The sequence below is a fragment of the Macaca nemestrina genome, chromosome 11, assembly GCF_043159975.1.
Source record: "Macaca nemestrina isolate mMacNem1 chromosome 11, mMacNem.hap1, whole genome shotgun sequence".
Lineage (NCBI taxonomy): Eukaryota > Metazoa > Chordata > Mammalia > Primates > Cercopithecidae > Macaca > Macaca nemestrina.
Genome location: NC_092135.1, coordinates 63,699,948 through 63,723,849, shown reverse-complemented (window position 1 = coordinate 63,723,849; position 23,902 = coordinate 63,699,948). Strand labels below are relative to the sequence as shown.

Below are 23,902 nucleotides of genomic sequence, written 5' to 3'. Positions count from 1 at the left end.
TTGGTACATATAATATCATTAATATTCCATTGATATTTTTATTATTATTTGATGTATGATTTTTGATTTTTTTAAGGGTGGATGCTTGCTTTGTGATATTGAAGATTAGAAAAGCATCTCTGTGCTGAGTATTTCTCCACCAACAAAGCAATAACAATAGCCAAATAATTTAGGGCCCAATGTATTTTGCTTAGAAAATTTTTGCAGTTCTCTATTTAATTTGCAATATAAACCTATGATGTTTCTTATCATAGTACTTAGTGTCCAATAATTTCTCATTATTAATATCAATGATTGCTCATACATACACTGGATTACTCATTTAGTATTGATAAAGCATATTAGTGAGTGCACTACACCACTGAAATGAACACATAATGAAGTACCTAAACCACTTTATCTTAACTGCAAGATAGAGTCTTACAGATTTCTGGTTCTCATGGAAGAGACTATCAGGGGCCCACACATTAAAAACAGCAGAGTGCAAGAGCTGGGAGGGTACCAGTCTACGAACATTTTAAAATAATATTACCATTTGCTTGATTCTAATTTAATTAATTTGGAATTCTTATAACATTGGGAAATTTTGAAAAGTAGGATATTTACACAAAGAGAGTATAAAAGAAATAATTTTTTGGAATTGCGCAATGCATTTCTTTTAAGAGATATCACATTCTAATAGACCTTCACTGATTAAATTTATTAGATATAAATTTATCTCATTTATTAGATATATATGAGAAGCATGTGCTTCTGGTAGTATTGTACCCAGAGGATTTTAGTTAAGTCAAGTCTGTACTTTTACAGCATTTGAAATATACTTAGTTGGGCAATTAATGGATCCTCTTCAACTTAAAGTAGATGATTGTTATAAGAGAAAAAATGTACAAAAAGAGTTACAGAGTAGACAAAAATAAATTCTTTTCCAGTGTTCCAATTCTGATGATTTTTAGGAGTTATAGCTGAGGAAGTATCCTCCATCCCTAAAATTGATTTCCTGCATAACACGTTATTTTGAATGTTACCAGTTAGCCCTTGGGCTTCTTTAAAAGACCGAATAATAAGATTGAAAATAAAGTGAATGCATATTTTGGTCCTATAAATGAAGACATCAGAAGTGTAACAGAAGGCAAATGAAAGATAAATACATTTGTTTTTCCATCTGTTAAGATACAAGTGGCAGGGCGCGGTGGCTCACGCCTGTAATCCCAGCACTTTGGGAGGCCGAGAAGGGCGGATCACGAGGTCAGGAGATTGAGACCATCCTGGCTAACACGGTGAAACCCCGTCTCTACTAAAAATACAAAAAACTTAGCCGGGCGTGGTGGTGGGCGCCTGTAGTCCCAGCTACTCAGGAGGCTGAGGCAGGAGAATGGCGTGAACCGGAGATCACGCCACTACACTCCAGCCTGGGCGACAGAGAGAGACTGTCTCAAAAAAAAAAAAAAAAAAAAAAAAAAAAAAAAAAAATAGAAGATACAACTAAAACATTCTTCCCATTTTTTCCTTAATATTTTGTTTCCTGGCAACAAATGACAAAAATTCCCAATCAACCACATCTTTCAAAATTCTAGGTTTTCTGAAATGCCAGCACTAACATTATTATTTAGATTTTTAGTATATAAAATCATTTTCAGAAAAGGTGAGTGCACTACATTAAAATGATATATTGTGTATGTGTGTGTGCCTGTGTGTGTGTGAGAAAGAGAGATAAATTAATAACGAAGCATGCCATTAAAACCATAAGTGTGTTATATAAGCACTTTGGAAAATAATTGGCATTATCTGGTAAATTTGCTACTACCCAGCAATTTTACTCTTAGTTATTTTTCCAAAAGAAGCTCTTTCACATGCTCTTTAACCAGAAGGAGAGTATAAAAATGTTCTTAGCAGCACTATTTGTAATCTCTCTCACACATACACATGCAGCTGGAGATTTTTCAAATGTTCATCAAGAGCAGAATGGATTAACATAATACAGTGTGAAGGTTAATTAATTACAGCTACATGCAACAACATGTACAAATCTCATGTATCCAATTTTGGGCAAAAAAAATCAGGTAGCAAAATAATATCCATACACTTCATTAATATACAAAGCTGTAAAAAGTGTGAAATTAACCAGTATTTTGTTTAGGCATATGCAGTGAACCTCTAAAGAAAAACAAGGAAGTGATTGAAAAAATTCAGAATTAGGAGGGGACAGGATCTGAGAGGGTTCCATGATAGATACAAAAATGTTTTTCTTTAAGTAAGTAGTAGGTACATAGTTGTTTATTGTATTATGATTCCTTATGCATTGCATGTATTTAGTAAGTGTTCCTTTGAAACTACTCAATATTTTGTAAAAGTATAAAACAAAGGGTGCTAATATTTATTGCCATTATTCTATCTAAGCAAAATATTTTAAAAGTAATATAATCCTTCAGTCCTTCATAACTCATCCACTTGTATGTGGTCTGGAACATTATTTCATGATTTTGTGGCAGTGTTTAATTGCTGTTTTAAAAAAAAAGATAAGATGGCAAAACGGGTAATACCAGTTCATCGTGGTTTGTGAGGCTGCAAAAAGTCAAATTCCATAAAGCAAATTAACAGGCTGTCTCAGGTCTATTGTGCTTCACAATATGTAGAAAGGAAAAGTTACTGTGGAATAACGGTTATAATCGAGATATTATAAAATATTTTTATTTATGAGTATTCTCTTCTTATTTTGGTCGACCTTTTCATGAAATAATTTCATATACATTTGGAATGACTCTTTAAATGCCTCTGAAATTCCACATATCTAGGGCTTTGTATGTATTTCAATAAAATTAAATGATAAAACTTACAGTTCTAGTTTTGATTTTAAATTCATTGTATCTTCTCATTTCACATTTTTGCTTCTGTCAAGAAATTGCTTTAGTTAAGAATTATTGGTCCAAAAGTCTTTCACTCTCAACTAAAGTTTATGGAGAGACCTAAAGGAGAGACCCTTATTTTTACATCAGGATATCAATTTGGAAGAATTTTATTTATTTTTTTCTAGTTATAATTTAATGGACCAAATTATACTATTAAATATTATAAAGTATTACTTTGGATCATTTTATGTTTTAAAAATAACACATCCAGCTGGGTTTGATAAGCTCAAGCATGTAATTCCAGCACTTTGGGAGGCCGAGGCCAGCAGATTGCTTGAGGTCAGGAGTTTGAGACCAGCCTGGGCAACATTTAGTAGAAACACTGTCTGTATTAAAAATACAAAAATTAACTGGGCATGGTGGCCACTTAGGAGGCAGGAGAATTGCTTGAACCCAGAAGGCAGAGGTTGCTGTGAGCCAAGATCACACCACTGCACTCCAGCCTGGGCAACAGAGTGAGACTCTATCTCAAAATAACTAACTAAATAAATAAATAAAAATAAAAATACCACATACCAAGTTATTATACAATTATACCAAAATTGTTACAATCAATTTTTTAACAAAACCTCATTATACTTAAAGTTATACAGTACCCAAATGAACAATGTTCTTATTCTTAAATAAAGCATTGTGTCAACCCAATTTTGTACTCCCTTTTTCCTCTGAGTTATCTAGAGTTTCCTGTGTTCCTCAATGTTTTGATTATAGAATTAAGTGTGTTTGCTTTTTGGTATGACCCTGTTTCATAGCATCTTATATTTGAAGGAATCTCTATGTGAAGTGAAATTAACAATTTTGGCTTTATTACATTTGAAAATGTTGTAAAATTTATACATGAAAACAAAGCCTTCTATTGCTTAATATTTCCACATATTACTCTTGTATGAATGGAACAAAAACTGGGAAAGTAGAAATTGTTTATGAATGCCAAAGGGCAAGCTAATGATGACAAATTATTTACCCTTGGATTCCAGGTAAAATTATTTTACAACTTCTATGATGTAGTTTATAGAGCATGGGTTTTGAGTCTGGCAGACCTGCTTTTACATTTCAGCTCTTTAGCTATACATCTTTGAGTTTGTCACTGAGGTCTTCTCACCTGTTACGTAGGGTTTTCTGGAGACTGAATGAGATAATGTAGGAACAATTCCTGGCACAGTTAATACTCAGTAAATGAACTCCCAGCTCCCACATCCCAGCTCAAAGTGGGGAGTAAGATTTTTCTCAGTGTAAGAATGTCAGGCCATTGCAAAGGACAACAAGCTACTTCCTTATCATCCAAAGCACTTTCCAGTGTTTTATGTGCAATAAACCACAGACCTCTGGAACCCTGCCCTGTTGTCTCCTCCCACACACTTCATAGATGTTTTCCTATGCACCTCTTGTATCCTTGGGGCTTAGGGCAAGGGAGAGAAATAGTTGTCTCAGGGAATAGAAAAACTTACAATAAAGGAAGGAGATGAAAATTAACAAGCATCATCATCATCATCAGAAAAAGATTTTATAATACATAAGTTGTGAATAACATGCTTCCTACGTGCAATGGCAAAATAATAGAAAAATGATAGAAAAATGCTATCATGCAGTTTTCTAAGGTAAAAGACCAAGGGAAAATCTACTGAGGCAGAACATTCAGCAGGCATTTCCTTTTTATCAATTTTCTGTGATAATTATCACTATGGAAGGCTTTATAGTGCATGCCAGTTTCTGAAGACAGAACCAGGTATATAAGAAACTTAATCTAACATTATTTTCCTATGTCTATGCCTAAGGTTATTTTTTTCTCTTAAATCTCTATTACACCATGTGACAATAGCTAAATCTCAGTAAAATTAGGGACTTTTCCTGTTTCATTAGAGATGCAGCTAACTCCATGGATCCTATCTAGCATAAGATATATAGGATGGGAGTGGTAGGATGCATTTGTATAAGAAAATTAGGCCATCGCAGGTATCAGGCTTTCATGCTCTGACACTACACCCTGGTCCCAATGTCAGCAGCTGAAGACAATGGGCCTTTCGATTATGGTCCACATGGTTTATTTGTGTTTTGTATTATTACACAAGGCTTAAGTTTTACCAGTTCTTTGTGTTTCATCTAATATAAGGACTTTTTAAAAATAAAGGACCAGATAGTAAATGTTTAGGCTTTGTGTACCATATGATCTCTGTCACAACTACCTAACTCTGCTATTGTAGTGTCAAAGCAGTCATAGGCAACAGGTAATGTATGGGTTTGCCTCTCTTCCAATAAAAACTAATTTACAAAAACATGTGGATCTAAACCATTCTCACCTGCACTGAAAAACCACTTTTGGGCTCTCTGCATCTTCCTGGGACATATGAGGGCTGTGGGACTGCCTAAGGCCTGTCTGCCTCAGGATCCTCTTTAGAAATGTTTTCTGTTCTTACTTAACATTGGGCAAGGAATAACTCTGGGGTCTTACCAATCTCCATCGTAGGGGCTATGAGCCTAGCTTCACTTTCATTGGTGAGCCCTCTCACCAGTCTGGTTTCAAAGGTCAAGATGCATTACTAAACATCTTACTCTATCTAAATGGCAGTCCATGAGGTTGTGCAATATGGTATTCTAGCATGGTGAGAGGCTACAGGGCTTTTTCTCAGGTGCATTGTCAATATCCACCTCTGACCCACCATCTTACCCCCGACTCTCTTCTTTCTCCAGTCTGCACCAATATAATCAAGATTTGAGGTGGAAATAGAAAACTGGCTCAGACTGAGAACATATTCTTCAAAATATATGTTTTTTTGGCATGGTTTTGTACAGAGTCCTTCAACGCTTAGACTTCTAAATTCCAATACATTCAAGCTTTTGCATCTCAAAAGCTTTATCTGTATGAACAGGAAGAGTACAAAGGATGTACAAATGCAAAAAGAAAGTGCTTATGTTCATGTTAAGAGACTGAACTTAGGTGAAACAGTTAAAACACTCTCTCAAAACTTACTGGCTTAAGACAACAACAATTTAATATTTCTCATGATTCTGTGGGTTGACCAGGTGATTCTTCTGCTGGTATTTGCTTGGGGTCCATCACCAGGTTGCATTGAGCTGGCAGGTGGCTGGGGGCTGTGCTCAGTGAGAGCATCTGGGAAGCTGAGCCTCTCACTCCACATGGCCTTTCACCCCAGACTTCTTCATGGTGTGGTGATCTCAGGGCAACATTCCAAGGGAGTGAAAGCAGAAAGTGAAAAATCTCTTTTAAGACTTAGACCTGAAAGTCATGCAACATGACTTTCACCATATTTGATTGGTCAAAGAAAGTTGCACAGCTACTCTAGATTAAAAGGTGAAGAAACGGACTTTACCCTTGATAAGAAGAGCAGCAAGTCGCGTTCCAAAATGACATGCCTATTGGAGAGGGAGAAATTCATAGCCGTGTTTTACAATTCAATACCAACTTTCTGTGAATCAAATACATAATGGATCTTCATGAAGGCTATGATTTTTATGAGAAAGTTCAGGTAATTATGCCAAATCTGTACAGAGTTTGCAGTGGGAAGAGAAGGAGAGACAAAGAAATTGGATGTTGCTCCTGGTTTAGCTTCTGTGCTCCCTGTACATTCTTCTCAGGAGTGAAGTTACTTCCTTAAATCTTGGGGGGAATGTATCCCCAAAGATTCTCCTTGGGTGTTCAGAAGATGTCCCACATGGATGACTTTTTCTTTGCCTTCTACTCTTCCCCTGTCCACCTTTAAAAAAACCATTTTCTAAGCCCTTTAAACCCTTCCATACTACAATATCCCCATCCTCACTCCCTTTTTATATGTTATACACTAACTCTTCCAATAGAAACAAACTTCCTTCTCTTGCAGTGACTTGACTTTTTTGTATGCAACCCCAGATGTCAGCTGCCTGTCAGGGACTCCTGTCCTTGAAGTTTTGCAGAGGGGAGAAAGGGAATGTGATCTCAGGGTCTGTTGACTTACTTGGGAATGGAGAATTGGCACATTCTGATTTTGTGATTAGATGTAGGAAAGGACTATGGTGATGGGATTCTACCTTGGGCAGCAAATGCCTTTTCTTCTGGTAAATAAAAAGTAAAATATGTAAGTATACAGAAAAAGTATAATTTCCTTCAAAATTCCCCTTCTAATATGCATAAAAATTATTTCTCTTTTGAATTTAATAACAATAATGCTATTTCTTTTGACCTGTTACTTCAAACCTAACTTGCTAAAAGAGCATCCTCATCCTCTATGGCTTGAATTCCTTAACAAATTATTATAATTTACCTGGCAACAAATTACATCAAACCCAGGTAGCATCTCTCTGCAATTCTCCCTTTGTGTTATTGGAATCAAGAGAGAGGTGAGGGCCAAGGGAGGAAGGAAATTTACTTTATGCCAATGCATTGGAATTACAAAATATCAAGGTGATTTGAACTGATCCAGGAGGCTTGTATTAGTCTTGTTCTTATGCTGCTAATAAAGACATACCCAAGACTGGCTAACTTATAAAGGAAAGAGGTTTGACTCACAGTTCCACATGCCTGGGGAGGCCTCACGATCATGGCAGAAGGCAAATGAGCAAAGTCACATCTTATATGGTGGCAGGTCAGACGAGCTTATGCAGGGGAACTCCCATTTATAAAACCATCAGATATGAGACTTACTCACTACCACAAGAGCAGTATGAGGGAAAGCACCCCAATGATTCAGTTATCTCCACCTGGTCCAGTCTCTGAGATGTGGGGACTATTATATTTCAAGGTGAGATTTGGATGGGGACACAGCCAAACCATGTCAAGGCTCCATGGGAGACTAGGGTCTTCAGTTGGGCTGGAGGGGATTTGGAAAGGGGGAAGAAAATCATATTAGAAGATACAAAGATTTTCACAGGTGGGAAACTGACTGTGGTATGATCAGAGGAAAATAAGAGATCTGAGTTTTTTAAAATAAGTGGGGTATTCTATTTCCTTATTTCTAAAATTATAAGGTTTTCATTGAAAAGAACATTCTTTGTATGAAGGTCTGGTAGCTAGAATTAATATTCTTATTATTTTTCATACCAATAGAAAATGGTAAATTGTTAATATGTATTCTACCTCTTGTTTTTGTGATATGATGCCTCTAATAATATTGTCATGGTTTAGGATCTGGATAATTGACACAAAGTGGCTTAATAAAAGTCAGGGCTGGGCATGGTGACACCTGCCTATAAGCCCAGCACTACAGGAGGCTGAAGAGGGATGATTGCTTGAGTCTAGGAGTTCGAGAACAGCCTGGGCAACACAGTAAGACCTCATCTCTCCAAAAAAAAAAAAAAAAAAAAAAAAAGCCAGACATGAGGTAACATGCCTGTAGTCCCAGCTATTCAGGAGGCTGAGGTGGGAGGATCACTTGAGCCTGGGAGGTTGAGGCTGCAGTGAGCCATGATTACACCACTGTGATCCAGCCTGGGCAACAGAAGAAGACCCTGTCTCAAAAGACAAAAATATCCCTGGCCTGGTGGCTCATGCGTGTAATCCCAGCACTTTGGGAGGCCAAAACAGGAGGATTGCTTGAGTTCAGGAGTTCAATTGCAGCCTGGGCAACACAGTGAGACCCCATCTCTGTATAAAACAAAAACAAGGCCAGGCGCGGTGGCTCAAGCCTGTAATCCCAGCACTTTGGGAGGCCGAAACGGGCAGATCACAAGGTCAGGAGATCGAGACCATCCTGGCTAACATGGTGAAACCCCGTCTCTACTAAAAAATACAAAAAACTAGCCAGGCGAGGTGGCGGGCGCCCGTAGTCCCAGCTACTCGGGAGGCTGAGGCAGGAGAATGGCATGAACCCAGGAGGCGGAGCTTGCAGTGAGCTGAGATCCGGCCACTGCACTCCAGCCTGGGCAAGAGAGCCAGACTCCGCCTCAAAAAAAAAAAAACAAAAAAAAAAAAACAAAAAAACAAAAACAAAATAAAAGTCAATTACAAGAAAATCATCATAAATGTTTCAACAGATGAAGCGTATGACCATTATAGCACTACTTGCAATAGCAAAATTTGGGAGCAATCTTCATTGTCCAACAGTAAGTGACAGATTAAATAAATCCTTACAAAGGGATATCAGGCAGTCATTAAAATAACACTGTAAAATAAATTTGTTGACATTTAATTATATGTTAAGTAGAAAACTTTGGCTACAAAACAAGTCCCCAGAATGATCTAGTTTTTATTTTACAAACCTGTCTCTGTATCCCTCTATGTTCCCCATTCCATGCCGCGCCTCCGGCTAATTTTTTCAATAAAAAAAAATCTGGAAATATACATGATAGAAAGGGTCTGAGAGCACTGATTCATCTCAGTATAAGGAATTCTGAGTATTTCAAAGCTAATTTCTTTGCATTATGTGTATTTTCTGATTTTTCTGTAAAGAATATTAATTTCTTTTCAATTTAAAGAAGCATGTTACAGAAAAAGAGAAATCAATTTAGGAAAGGAGTCAGTGAGGGATACCCGAGTACATCACTGAGGTCAACATCATGCAAGACTATCACCATGGTTTCCCACAAAATATTCTTTGGTGCCACTGTCAGAATTTAGAGCCAGTTAGATTGAATATTATTCTGACTCAGCATGACATTTCTTTTTGCTCTTAGGCTAATGCTTAAAAGCTTGAAACAATGCACTCTATTCAATACATTTCATCAAATATTTATTGAGTGCCTACTATGTGCCAAGTACTAAGAATACAAGATTAGCAAGACATAGTTTTGTTGTAATCTAAGTCAACCCCTTATAGTATGTGTACCACTTTGAAAATCTGAGATGATTGTTCTGAGATTCTACAGGGGGAAGGATCATAGAAAACAATGTCCAAAAAAGTTCATACTAAAATAACCTATTTATATTTTCACTGTTTTAACTCTTGCAATATTTTAAACACAATGTAGAATTATGTTGCATCATTATTTTAAAAATACCCACATATTTGTGGCTCTTCACTGTGATACTACCTCTACTCTCTGCTTGAATCAGTAACATTTCTATGCTTATTACTGCTTTGAGAAGAAATTATTCCAATCTGTTCAGTCTTTGAGCCAAATCTCTCAGTCTGACTTTGAGATCCTCACTAAAAACTCTAGTTCCCTCATGAGGCAAAACTCTTTCTAGAGTATGTTTCAAAGCAAAGTTGTGTAACCAACAATTAAACAATTAACAAACTGAAATAGTTTAAAGTTGGGCTTAGTAACTTTACACATTTACTTATTACATTATATATTACAACTATTATTTATGAATTAAAATTTTGATCTCAGTTAAATAATTTCAGTTTCTTCATCTTTGTTGTCCCATTAATTATTATTGCTATATCCAGAAGGTTTTATTTATTTGTTTATTTATTTGCCCAATTCTCTTGGCATGGAGTTTATTTGAATCAGAATGTAAAGAAGCCTGGAGATCATCTTCTACCACTATTTTGTTTTGTGGAAGAGAATATTGAAGCCAGACATAAAGTAACTTGTAGGAGTGTAAATTGTTTTGCATAGTGTCTTTTGAAATGTAGATACGTGAAAGCTGGTATCTATTGTTCTTAGAATTTTGTAATTCAGATTACCAGTCTAGTGTTCTTACCTGCCTTGGATTATTTCTCCTTACTGTTGGGTAAAACCATTCTTTAGACCTGTAAATTGCTCAAGACACTAGGTATATTTTTTTATGGTACTTGATGGGTCAATTTATTCATTTAACACATATTTATTAAGTACCTCCTAAGTGCCAGGTGCTGATGATCTTGGCATTAAATGTTAACAGAAAGTATTAAGGAGTAAGTATTGTTTCAAATCCATACAAATGACCATTTTGTGGCTAGTCGTGTGAGAGTGTGTGTGTGTGTGTGTAATAAGTGTGTGTATGTGTGTGTGTGAGAGAGATAGAGAATGTTTGTTTCGTTCCTGTGTAAAATCTGCCCAATTTTCTATCTTAACTGTCATTATATGTCAAACATATGCTATTAAAATTAGCTTATTTCTGAGAAGCATGTCTACATTAAGGTTCCTGGGTTTTATTTTATGATGAAATGCTAACTTCTGTTTATGAAATAAATTATTTATTTCATAATTTTGAATAGGATGGTACTTTCAAAAACCTGCCTCTGATTAGATTTGGGGCATTAAACATTTCAATATGATAATTTTTTTTCTTGGGCCTGTGGCATCATTTTATTGTGACAGAAAATTTTTTATTAATAATAAGGCTTTGCTTTCAGAATGCTATGAAATAGTACAAGTAATGTTGTGTAAAATAGTACAGATGCAACATCCCTAATCCACAGATCCAAAATCTCAAATGTTTCAAAATTCAAAACTTTTTGAGCACCAACATGACACCACAAGTTGAAAATTCCACACATAAGTATTTTACACAAACTTTGTTTCGTGCATCAAACTATTTACAATGTTTTATAAAATTACCTTAAGGCTATGTGTATAAGGTGTATATGAAACATAAATGAATTTTGTGTTTAGACTTGGGTCTCATCCCCAAGATCTCTCTCTCTCTCTATATATATATATATATATGTATATATATGTGACACTCAACATGCACAAGTAATGCCACATTCAGAAAAACTGCTTCCTTCTTTAAATTGTTCGTCTCCATTGTAAAACTGACAGTCAAATTTTAGTAACTCCTGATCATTTTTATGTTTCTTCTGTTCTTTTTATACTCCTCATCCAGCATTTTGGTCCTGTTTGTTGGCTCTCTCTTTTTATAGGTCTGCCCTATCTTCTCTTTTCAGTTGTTATTTGACGTTACTAGTCTTGCTGTCAATGCGTCTCAGTCTTTGGATTCCAGATTGCTATTTTATATCCATCTGCTCTGTCCTGATTGTCAGTGAAAAGTGTTGCTCTTCGTTTGGTGGGACATCAAAACTCTCACAATCTTTGACTCCTGCTTCATTCAGAGATGGGTGGTGTGTGAAAAAGGATACAGGTTTCTTGGTTATACATTTAGGATACCTTACAAATTTTCCCAAGACTGACATTAACCACCAGTTAGGGGTAAACGACAAAGTGGCACAACGAAGAAGAAGAAGGAGAAGGAGAATTTGAGTAGTTAGTATTTTCAGTTCTGGACCTGGACCTAAGGAAAAACACTACCAAGTTAGTATATCAATACACACAAGTATCTCCTGAACTATTTTTTTGTTTGTTTTTGGAGGGAAAGGGAGCTTGGCAACTGCTTGTAGGTACTGATACTAAAATGCTGCAAATAGATGAAGGTTCCTTGGTGCTTGCAAAATAAGCACAACATGTAAAACAAGCATAGAACTACCTAGTTTATAAACCTAACTTATAGGTGTCATAGTATAAAATAGTACTATGGATGCTAAAACCAATGTCTTAGACTAGTCAAGTACTAAGATACACTTGTTGATACTACACTAACCTGTATTTTAAACCTTATTTTTAGGTCACGCGTAGCACTAATAAAACAGTAAATAAGCACCATAAGAGCATGTCAAAATGTAGGAGGAAGGCCACAACTAAACTTCATAGTAAAACCTGCCACCATATGATTAAACATGCCACCAAAAAGTTTTTAGCTAGTTTTCGATTTATATCCCTACATATCTTTGGGATAGAGCCAAAGAAATGAGTTCACGGAAAGGTATAAAGGTCATTTTAAGTCCTGGTTTTGGGAGTGTCAATGTTTGTTACAGCAGCAGAAGGAAGGCTGAAACAGAAAGTTGTGTCATAAACGGAACAAACACTGTTTAACAATTTTTTTTTGTCTTAAAAACAGCAAACCCCACCGTCTTCCTGGAGTCTGCGTTGTCCCCTTCCAGAATAGATGTGGAGTTTTTAAACGAACCTACAGTAGAAGCAAGCCTTCTCCAGGAAATCCCAATCTTTTTCCAAACAGGAACAGCAAGGGTTCTCTCTGTTGTGGCTGTTTTTCCCTCTGGGAATTGGTTTGCCTTCTGAGAGCATCCCAGGGAGGGGAGGTGCGCCCCAAATTGGCGAGGCTCTGCCAAATACCAAAGGCTCTTCTTTGGGAGGAGACTCCTCCTTTGGACGTGAGGCGCCCCTACCAGAGCGCCCGCGTACAGAAACGGAAACCACTAGCTGCGCTGAAGTGAGTCAAGTGATGAAATCAAGACTACACGGGAAGGAAGCTCACGAAACCTAACTGGTGACAGAAGCTGCTGAACCCTGCCCGAGGAAACCACATGAGCCAGCAGTTGCTGCCCTCCCGAAGTGGTCCTCGGAGGCAGCGCACCCCTTCATTTTGGCGAACCGAGGAGGAAGGGAGGAAGCGTGTGGGGGAAATCTAGAACTTCTGTTTCCCCAAGGACCCAGCAGACTGCTCTGGCTACAAGGTGATCACTGCCACCAGGTCAGTGCAGGATTCCTTCAATGTAGACGGGCCGGGAGCCACAACTTGCGCGGAGCAGCAGCCTCGCCGACCGCGCAGAGAGAAACCTCGCAACAGCCAGGCTTGGCCCGGACGGCGCCCCCACCCCGCGCGCGCGGTCAACGGTTCTCACCTGGAGCGCTCAGGTAGTGCTGGGGCGGGGCGGGAGGCTGGCGCGCAGGCGCGGGAGCGGGGCCTCGCCCCTGCCGACGTCGCAGACCGGAGCTCACCTGGGAGACTCCAAGAGGAAGCCGAGCCGCGGTTCTGCCTCTCCAGGCAACGCGGGAGGCCCAGCGGGAAGGCAGGAGGCGGCGGCGGAGGAGGAGCTCTACTTAGCCGCAACTGTAGCGACAGCAACCGGAGTCGCAGCGGCAGCCACCTGCACCTGGAGCCCAGCCCACGTCCAGCGCCCGCCCGGCCGCCGCTTCCCGCCGCCCTGCCCTGCCCTGCCCAGCCTACCCGCCAGGTAAGCCGGCGACAGGCGGAGGGAGATGCGGTACCGCTGGGCTGCGTTAGAGCAGGCGGGAGGACAGCCGCGGGGGTTCACATGTTGGGGACAGGGCTACGGTCCAGGTGGCCGGTTGGAGTCGGTCTCGAGAGCAGTGTTTCGGTTGCCCCTGGAGAGACCCCGAAAGGGGCTCCCCGGGCCAAGGGGCAGGTGGCGCCCCGGGGGGAGCCCAGTCACACCCTCTCGCCCACGGTGCCCCGCCAGTCCTTATGGGGCGGCCCCAGAGGAGCTGGACCGAGATCAAAGACCTGGTGGCCCCTGACTTGCCCCTGGGAGGGTCGCAGCGTGGGGACCCTGAGAGGGAGGGCCCGGCGGGAGGCGGGCGCGCTTCCACTGCGGCTAACAGGTTGCCTGTCTCCTCCAGCCTCTCTGCCCGAGAGGGCATCCCGCGACGGCGAAGGGCATGGCTTTGCCAGGCAACTTTCCCAGTCGGGGACCCCAAACGTTCTAGGCAGCAAACCGTGGCCGCCGAGCCATTTAAATGGTTTCCGAGTGGTTTGGAAAGGGCTCTGTGGCCGGGACGCAGACACCCCTCTCTCTCTGTTTCGACTCTGCACTTTTCCGGGTGCGCTCTCCAAGCCAGAGTTGGGCCCACTTTCCTGTCCAATGGAGAAGAGTTCTTTTCTTCCGTGGCGGGAGGAAATCCAACTGCCACGCACCAACCACACACCATCTCTTTAGAGGACCTGTTGACTTAAGGACCTGTATATCGCGGTTATGGTTTGCCTGTGGCATATAACTCAAAGGTTCAAAAAAAAAAAAAAAAAAATTGTTTCAGGATCCTGCCACGTCTAAGCTTGGGTGTGCCAGGCCCAAATTCCTTTCCCTGCCTAATTAGGCTTTTCTGAAGCCTAAGAATTGAGGGTGAAACTGGCGCTTACCTTAGACTTTTATTTCCTTCTCTTTCCAACTCATCAAAGAAACTATTTCTGTTTTAAGAATCTCATCGAGTTACCAATATTTCCGATTCTGAAAACGTTAAGTTAACATAACTTGCTAGAGAAGTTACAGTACATAATGAAGTCATTTACACTCAAATTCTATAGCTAAAAAATATTAAAGTGACAGCATTTTAATTAGAAAAATCTCTGCTTGTGGGAAAATCTGTTGCTTCTTTTATTGTATATATTTTTTCTTTGAGTTTGTGGCTAAAATCCATGAGGTTAAAGTCACACCCTGCCATCAGATTTTTTTTAATTTAACTTTTAATATTTGAAGTCTAGCGCATGTTAAACTTTCCGAGCAGTTTGTACCGAGAATCTTTCTTTATGTATTGCTTTAGCCAATATTTTTACGGAGGAGTTTCTAATAATAATAACAATTCCACTAGATTTGTTTTGTTCTATCTCTGCATATTTTAAAAATATATTTTCAGTTGCACGTTTATCTTAAAATGCCTTATGCAACATATAGTGGGTTTTTTCTTCTTCTTTTTAAGATTAGATGGAAATCTAAAAGCCAACCACAGCATAACAGGACGTAATTATTAATTCAACCAGGAATTTTCTACATTTCTTGAAAGACTGTCACCTGACCTCTTAATCTCGTCTCCATACAGAGAAATAAATGTGCTAAATACTGTTTAAATATTAGATATAGGAGTTGTTCCCTGAATTTTGAATATTAATCTTCATTACTTACTGGGCAGATGTTATCAGACTGTCTTTCCTTTTAACCTCTAGTGAGAAATGTAACATGTTTTCATTAGCCAGAGTAACGGTGTGACTTAATCTATCTGTTAAATAGGAAAAATAATACTTTCCTAGATTAAGATAACAAAGCCTTAAAAACAATCAGGAATATCTTCCAGCCCTAGCCTTCTCGGGATCCCTTTCTCACTTTGGAGATTCACTAGTGAAACCATTCATTTGTGAAAAATTGAAGGCAAGAGAGGTATTCTAACTTCATTTCACCCAGAGATGGCATGATCATTCCAGTGGCTTGACTCATGACTCCTGTATCTTACTTTTCACCACCCACATCCTCACTTATCATAAGATGTTTATCTTTTTTCTTTCATATACTTTGTAAGGCCTTTGTAATTACAGAATAGTCTATTGCTTTTTCTTCGGCTCTGATTTACCCTCATTTCTACTTTTTCCAAATGATGCCTGACTTCATGGAGACTACCCAGTGAAGGCATCATGCTCCTCTCATTGTGAAATAGCATGCATATTGACGATGCTATGTCAATTGAGATTTTTAGTTCCTTCTTGGTATTTCCAAGCCACAGTTAATTTTTTAAGTCAATGTGGATAACATTATTTAGTCTTCTGATCTTTTTATTATATTGGCTTAAAATATATTTTATGAGGCAGCTACCCAGTGCCTTTCATCCGTTTGCAACACTCCAGATTTTTGGTTTCAAGCACACATCCTTAACACTAAGTTTCTTTAAACTTTTTTTTCTTTTACTGCAATCCTCAATAACTAATTTATTCTCTGCCTCAACTCCATAAACTCCAGTGTGAGTGGATATAAATGAAACAAGTTTTATTAATATAAAACAGTGCTTAACCTTACAACTTGGATGTTCTTTATTATTTATTTTTAAAAATATTGGTTTAAACACATTAGACCTCTTTATGACCACGAATGTGCTGGAGCCTACAATGTGAAAATAGCACTATTCTGTTGAATTTTTGTTTTTTTAAAGGCTGATTTTTCTACCAGCTTTCTTTTTCTCTGTGTCATACATGCACATGCACACACACATACACACACACACACACACAGGCACATCCCCACTCACATGAAAGAAAATAAATTATTTCTTAAAAACTGTACTGTAACCCTAATTAAACATGTATTGTAGGGCTTGAGGCTCCAGGACCTTGGTGCTAGATTAAGCCTTTAAAATCTTAAGAACGTATGAAGGCTTGTTGATTATACATATTTTGTGTTGAATGGGTTCTCATCATGCTGTAGTGTATTTGGGAACAGGGAAAACTAGAAATATTTTTTTCTGAGGGGATTTTGATGGTAAGAATTAAGTGAAATTTTGAGGGAGAAACATTCTGTCCAGCTCTATTCTAAACTCTTAAAGTTTTATGACTGAGTTAGAGTCCTGGGTGGAGTCTAAAAAATTTATTAGAGAAAACATAGCCAGTTTATTATTTGGTTTATATTCTGTTAATATTTAATACTTTTCTCTTTTACTATGAAACAAGTATAAGAGACAAATTATAGGAATTATACTTCCCCTCTCCACCAAAAGACTACATTGGGAGATTAAAATAGATCCCTAAATGATTTGTAGGAATGTAGTCTTGGAAGCTCTGATTGGATAATTAAGCCTTCTGTAGACACTTTCAATTTTAACCTGCCTTTACATTCTTGGTGAGTGAAATATTTCTCCTAAGGAAAATATTATCATATTTAGGATTTTGGAAACGATCAGTGCCAGAATCATCTTCACATGTATTCAGTTCTCTAGTCCATCAAGTGTAAAAATACATTTGGAATGATGGATACTTTATGGATATAAAATCCTATTGAATAGGAAGGTATTTTCAAATACCTGTTCAATTATGCATCTAGTTAGTATCAAAATAATTCATACTATGTAATTTGGGTAAAATTTAACACAACTCATGTACACTCAGGGGGAAAACTGAATTCAAATCAATTCCAGCAGTGGCAGGAGACGAAAGTACATTCACTTATTGAAAAGCAAAGACAAGTAGGACTCTGAATTCTAGGTCATTAGAGACTGCTGACAATTATATGACATTTCCTTGGGTCATTCTCAGAGTTGGGCTCTTATTTTTGGCACTGAATAGAGAATATTCCCCCAAGTAAACCTTTTCCCTATAATTGTTTCAGTTTCAAACTGTCCAAACTAATTTTCTTTTCTATATGATTGTCTTTTGGACATCTTTAACATTTCTTCATCACCAGAGATTATATATGTTCAAACCAGAACCTTCATCTCATCAAAAAACAAACAAATGAACAAACAACCTGCTCACTTTCTGTATTCTATCTATAGATAGCAGTACATTGTATCATTTCTTATCTGTAATTCCAAAATCAGCCTCTGAAAACAAAGCAAAACAAAATTTAACTCATTTGTTAGCAAAACCTGAACTCAATTGGAGCAAAGCCTGAGTGAACTGTCAGGAGGCTATTGTGATTGTGTATCCAACTTAGTGGATTATGTCCAGCTGCAGAAATAGTGCTGTTTGATTACATAATACTGCCCCAGGCCCTGCTGGGGTACACTCTTACATTGGGTATGGAAACCATATCACCTTTCTAATATCCAAAAAAATCTGATTTTTTAATGAGACAAAGTCTCACTATGTTGCCCAGGCTGATCTTGAACTCCTGGGCTCAAGTGATCCTTCCATGTCAGCCTTCCAAGTAGCTGAGACTACAGGCTGTCAAATCCTGAATTTTGAAGCACATTTTGCTGCAGGGATTTGGGGGAGTGAATCATAGATGTGTACCACCATCCAGGTGCCACACCAAAAATCCAGAGGTAATTTTAAACTCTTTTTCTTAGCCTCTACAACTGCTATGGTCTGAATGTTTGTGTTTTCCAAAATTAATATGTTGAAATCAAATCCAGTGTATTGGTATTAGGAGTAGGGTCTTCGGGAGGTGATTAGGTCATGAGGGCCTTGGTCCCTTGTGTTTTTATAAAAGATAATGTCCTTATAAAAGAGGACTGAGAAAGCTTGTTAGCCTTTTGCCCTTCCTCCATGTGAGGTCACATAGGAGGCCATCTATGAGGGATGTGCCCTCGCCAGAAATTGAATCTGCGAGCAGCTTGATCTTGGACTTCCCAGCTTTCAGGCTGTGAGTGGTATATTTGTGTTGTTTAAATTACCCAGTTTAAGGTATTTTGTTATAGCATGAACTAAGACAACAACCATTAGAACACTGAATCCACTTAACATTTACACCTTTCTCCAAGCCATAAATTCTTCTTTTACTTCTACTGCTCTAGTTAAGGGTCTTAACATCTCTTAACTAGGGTGTCATAGCTGCTTCCTACCTGGTATCTCAGCAGATAGTGTTGTCATCCTTAAGTCCATCATCTGGAGGATGAGGATGATCTTTTTAGAAATGTAAATTCTCCCTGTCACTTAAAATCCTTCAACAATTTTCTCTTGCTTACAGGATATCCCTTAAAATGGTCCCATGGGATCTGACACTTGCTTAACTATGGATTGATACTCCATAAGCTGAAATTTTATTTCCCAGCAATAGACTTCTTGTTTGTGTGTGTGTGTGTGTGCGCGTGCGCTTTTCTTTTGCACTTCTCACTGCAGAGAGTGTCTTTCCTTCTACCTTTACCTCTATCTATAGCTCTTAATGACTCTTAAGACTCAAGAAGGTCTTGCCTCATTTGGGAAACTGTGTCCCCTCACCCACATCTCCACATATACCTGAGCAGTGTGAGGTGTCCTGTGTATACTTCTATTATTTGCTTGACATGATATAAATATACTCTGCTTTTGCTCTTGTCTGTGACACACACACACACACATACCCCTTTTGGATTATTTGCAAAATATGCAAAATTTCCCTTTCCATTAAGACTTTTGTGGAATAAAAATTTTGGAGTAGAAGTGTCACAGAGAGGGGAGAGGCATGGGCAGGCAGTATAAGTCAATCCGCTTTTTTTTTTTTTTTTGAGACGAAGTCTCACTCTGTCGCCCAGGCTGGAATGCAGTGGCATGATCTCGGCTCACTGCAAGCTCCACCTCCTGGGTTCAGGCCATTCTTCTGCCTCAGTCTCCCAAGTAGCTGAGACTACAGGCGCCCACCACCACACCCAGCTAATTTTTTTGTATTTTTAGTAGAAACGGGGTTTCACCATGTTAGCCAGGATGGTCTTGATCTCCTGACCTCATGAATTGCCTGCTTCGGCCTCCCGAAGTGTTGGGATTATAGGCATGAGCCACCGCGCCCAACCCAATCTGCTTTTTTAATGGGAAGTAACCAAAGAAACTGGGGAGTAGCGAACTTGTTTCACTGACTTAATTAGTCTTTAATTTGGTTTGCTGTTACTTCCATCTCATTACTTTGAATTCTATTTTATTTTGGGGCCTTTTGGTTCTGTTCCAAGATCTGGGGGTTTTATCATTTAAAAGTGAAAAGTTAACTTTGTAATTGAAATGTCTTGCAGCTTTTGCTTATACATATTCCACAATTGAGTATATTATTATTGTTGAGGAGCTTAAAGGGAGCAGCCTTTACTTAAAAAATATAATTGAGTTAGACTAGACTGAAACCCTCTCCCAAACAAAGAAAAACAAAAATGAGGCAAAAGATTTCTTGGAATTAGCAGTCCTCCTTTCATCTCTTCCTAGCTAGTCCTATGCCAAGTTCTGTCAGTTTTACTTTCTAAATGTTTCTCAAATCCATCTACTTTTATTCATTCCTATCTCTATCATCATCTCTTGCCTGGACTTTTGACATGGCCTCCCTGTTTGTCTATCTGAGCTAATTCTGGCTTCTTGCTTGTTGGTTCCTCACCTTGTACCCAGAGTGATCTTTTCAAAATATGTGGTTATGTTATATCCTGCATAAAGCCCTTCATGGCCCTTAAGATAAGGCAAACTCCTTAACATGCCCAAAGGCCTGGCATGATTTGGCTCCCATCAAACACATAGCACACTCATCATTGTTCCAGCTCCACCAATCTTTTTATATTGCTATGTTCCTTTTGCCTCTAGGTCTTTGCAAGTGGTCTTCGCTGCCTGGAAGGCTCTTCCTCCCCTTTTGGCCTAACTACTTAACGTGCAGTCTTCAAATTCCAGTTTGAGCTCCCACTTTTTCATCCCTAACTGTAACTTGGAATTTTTCAACAATCTCACGACATCCTTCCCCCTAACTATGGGTTAGAGTGAAGACTGTAGCCTAAAGAAATAAAGTCCTATTTAGTACCTGAGAGCATTAACTTAAAAAACAAAAGTTTCCCCACAAAGGAGGCAGACATTAATATATGGCCTATATTTTTTTAAAATAGATTTTAGTTATTAATGCCTTTATATTTTTATCAAGTAATAATAGTTTATATTTATTCTCATAATAAGTATGGTCCTTATTTACTATTGAACACTTACATGGCAGGCATATTTTAAGCAATTTACATGAGTTTACTTATTTAATCTTCAAAGCAACCCTATGAGGTGCATGCTATTTTCCTCCCTATTTTAAAGATAGGAAAATTGAGAGATTAAGTAGTTTGCCTCTATTTACAAGGATAGTGAAAGATTAGAGCCAAGACTCAAGTCCAAGCAATACAATTCCAAATCCTGCACAGTTCGCCTTCTATTTCCATGAATTCTGTGTCTATAGATTCAAACAACCTTAGATTGAAAATATTCAGGAAAAAAGTAATACAGCAATAAAAAATAATATAAAAAAGCACAGTATAACAACTATTTACGCAATATTTACATTGAATTAGGCATTATAAGTAATCTAGAGATGATTTAATGTAATTGGGATGATGTGCGTAGGTTAAATCCAAATACTACATCATTTTATAAAAGCGACTTAAACATCTGCAGATGCTGGTATCCACAGGGGTTATGGAACCAATCTCCTGCAGATACCAGGACATGACTGTACATTTGTCCTACTTACATGTAAATAAAATAAAATAGGGTTATTAAAAGACTTCCAACAACAATAAAAATCCTGTCAACTCTGCCCCTCCTTTCTCATCTCCCCAGTCCTGTTGCCTAAAAGCAACTACTTTCATTTATTTAAATGTTTCTTCCAGCACTTACCTTTTCAAATAATATACTTACACTGCTGTTTCTTAATGTATCAATATTTGGCAATATCTACTGACTTCCCATTATGGTAGATAAATATTTAGATCTTTCATACACAGCCACCTCTACTCTCCCTCCTTGACCTCCCAATATAATTCTCACATTGTTTTGTTTGCATTTTAGTATTTATTTAGTGTGATTACATAGATATTGTTTACTACTGAGTCAAGCAAGCATATTACAAGTAGGATTCTTTACTTGTAGAATTTTTTTTTTAAATCCTAGGAGTAATAATGAACTCATTTAAGAAAACACTTGGCTTAGTGTTTCCATATGTCAGTTAGAGTGCAATTTCTGTGTACTCTAACATCTTTTCATCTTGGTTTTACATGTAGTCTAACATAACAGATTTATTGGTCCCTTTCTGGAGCAATCTGTGCCCTTGTCCCCGTTTTGACTGTTGCTCTCTAGGCCTGTTCCATGGTGGTTGTTTGGAATTTCTTTTTGCTAACATCTCTGATAGAGCCACTATTCCTTAGGCACTCTGACTTTTGTTTTTTATTCACACCCTCATTTGGATGAAACACATATCCACCACTAGCTTCCTGAAAAATGGTGCATGGAATTAAGAAATGTGAGATATTGCATGCCTAAACCTCTTTATTCTACCTTTACACATTTTCCTTTCTGTTTTATTTAATTCTTAAACATGTGTTAGTAGTTGCAGTTGTTTGTGAACTTCAGTTGTTTGAAGTTCGCAATTTTCAAAAGTTAGGAAGGGTATATGATAAATCTTCCTTTCACTGTTGTCCTCTGACACCAGTTTTCTTCTCCAGAGTTAACCAATGCTATTTTTTAAAAATATAAAAACAATACATATGTATTTTCCTTCTTTTTAAAATACAAATCTTGCTTTTTTTTGTTCCCATTTAACTACATTGTGGGGATCATTTCATATCAGGATATAAATTAGCTTTGCTTTTTATTTTGCATAATATTTAATCATATTACTCCATCATAATTTATCTCTTTCCCTATTGGTAGAGTTCTAGGTTGTTTCAACCCTTTGTTATTAGAACAGTGCTTTAATGTGCAAGTTACAGGTGTGCCATTTCACTAGTGTATTAGCATATCTATGGGATTTCTAGAAGTCATCCTCACATCTGATTTATGCTTTGATAGAGACTAGAGTAGTAAGCAGCCCTGCAAGTTTGATAATTCTAAGTCAAAGAGATAAGAAGAAAGGGGGAAAAACATCTGATAGTAAATACTTAATGGCAGAGTGGGCTTATTTCTAGAGGACAATTAATAAAGCAGACAGGGTTTCTAATAGAAATTATTGTTTTCTTTGAGCTTTTTGAACATGACCTTTGTTTTTTCAGATGTGACCCATCATTTTGAACTGGATAAAACTTATTTCTATTGTGACCTCAGTCTCCTTCTTGTACTCTACCCTCTATCATTGCCTCCGTTAGTTTCACTGGCCTCTGGTCTCATATTTTTGAGTTCTAGGTCTACCACTGAAGATAATGCAGAAGAGAAGGCACTCCATTAGCTAGCACCTTTCTTTTTTGGGATGGGATCTTGATGTGTTTCCTAGGCTGGTCTTGATCTCGGGGGCTCAAGCAATCCTCTTGCCTCAGCCTCCCGAGTAGCTGGGATTACAAGCACCTAGCTAGCTAGCACCTTTCAACAAGTCCAGAACACATCTTTTTTTTTTTTTTTGAGACGGAGTCTTGCTTTGTTGCCCTTGCTGGAGTGCAATGGGGCGATCTCGGCTCACTGCAAGCTCCGCCTCCCAGGTTCACACCATTCTCCTGCCTCAGCCTCCGAGTAGCTGGGACTACAGGCGCGCACCACGACGCCCGTCTAATTTTTTGTATTTTTAGTAGAGACGGGGTTTCACCGTGTTAGCCAGGATGGTCTCGATCTCCTGACCTCGTGATCCGCCTGCCTCGGCCTCCCAAAGTGCTGGGATTACAGGCGTGAGCCACCGCGCCCGGCCCAGAACACATCTTTAACACCCATCACAACTTAACAGCCTCCGTAGCCTCCACATTGACTCATTTGCTGAGTTCAGCTAACTCTACTTCCAAAATCTGTTTCCAAGCTTCCATGCCCCTTATATTTATCTCTTGCCTGGATTGCTTTTAAGGGTATCCTAAATGCCTTTAGCCTCCTATCAGGTTTTTCTACCTCCCCAAAAACTCCATGTTTAGCACAACTTCAAGGATAATCATTCTAAATTTCAGTTCTCATTAGGTCATCACCTTGCTTAAAACTCATCAGGGCCTCTCCCTTTGCCTAAATAATTAAGTATGAATCCCGTGGAATTAAGCACCCCACCCTCCCTTATTTGGAACTTGGCATTCAGTGTGTGTTT

General features: G+C 38.5%; 1 protein-coding gene and 1 long non-coding RNA gene across 3 annotated transcripts in view; one reads left to right on the top strand and one right to left on the bottom strand.

Moving 5' to 3' along the window:
* The window catches only part of LOC105483309 (uncharacterized), a 41,443-nt gene extending 27,281 nt beyond the window's left edge, over positions 1–14,162 (bottom strand). Inside the window, exon 1 of one of the 2 annotated variants that reach the window (XR_988165.2) lies at positions 13,406–14,162. This is a non-coding gene — a long non-coding RNA (uncharacterized lncRNA). Of the gene's footprint in view, positions 1–12,670; positions 13,370–13,405 lie in introns of those variants that run through there. The other variant, XR_988166.2, reaches the window with a different exon arrangement.
* The window catches only part of LOC105483308 (polypeptide N-acetylgalactosaminyltransferase 3), a 49,631-nt gene continuing 39,328 nt past the window's right edge, over positions 13,600–23,902 (top strand). The window contains exon 1 of the mRNA XM_011744112.3: positions 13,600–13,738. The gene's annotated coding sequence lies outside the window, so the exon portion shown is untranslated. The remainder of the gene's footprint in view (positions 13,739–23,902) is intronic.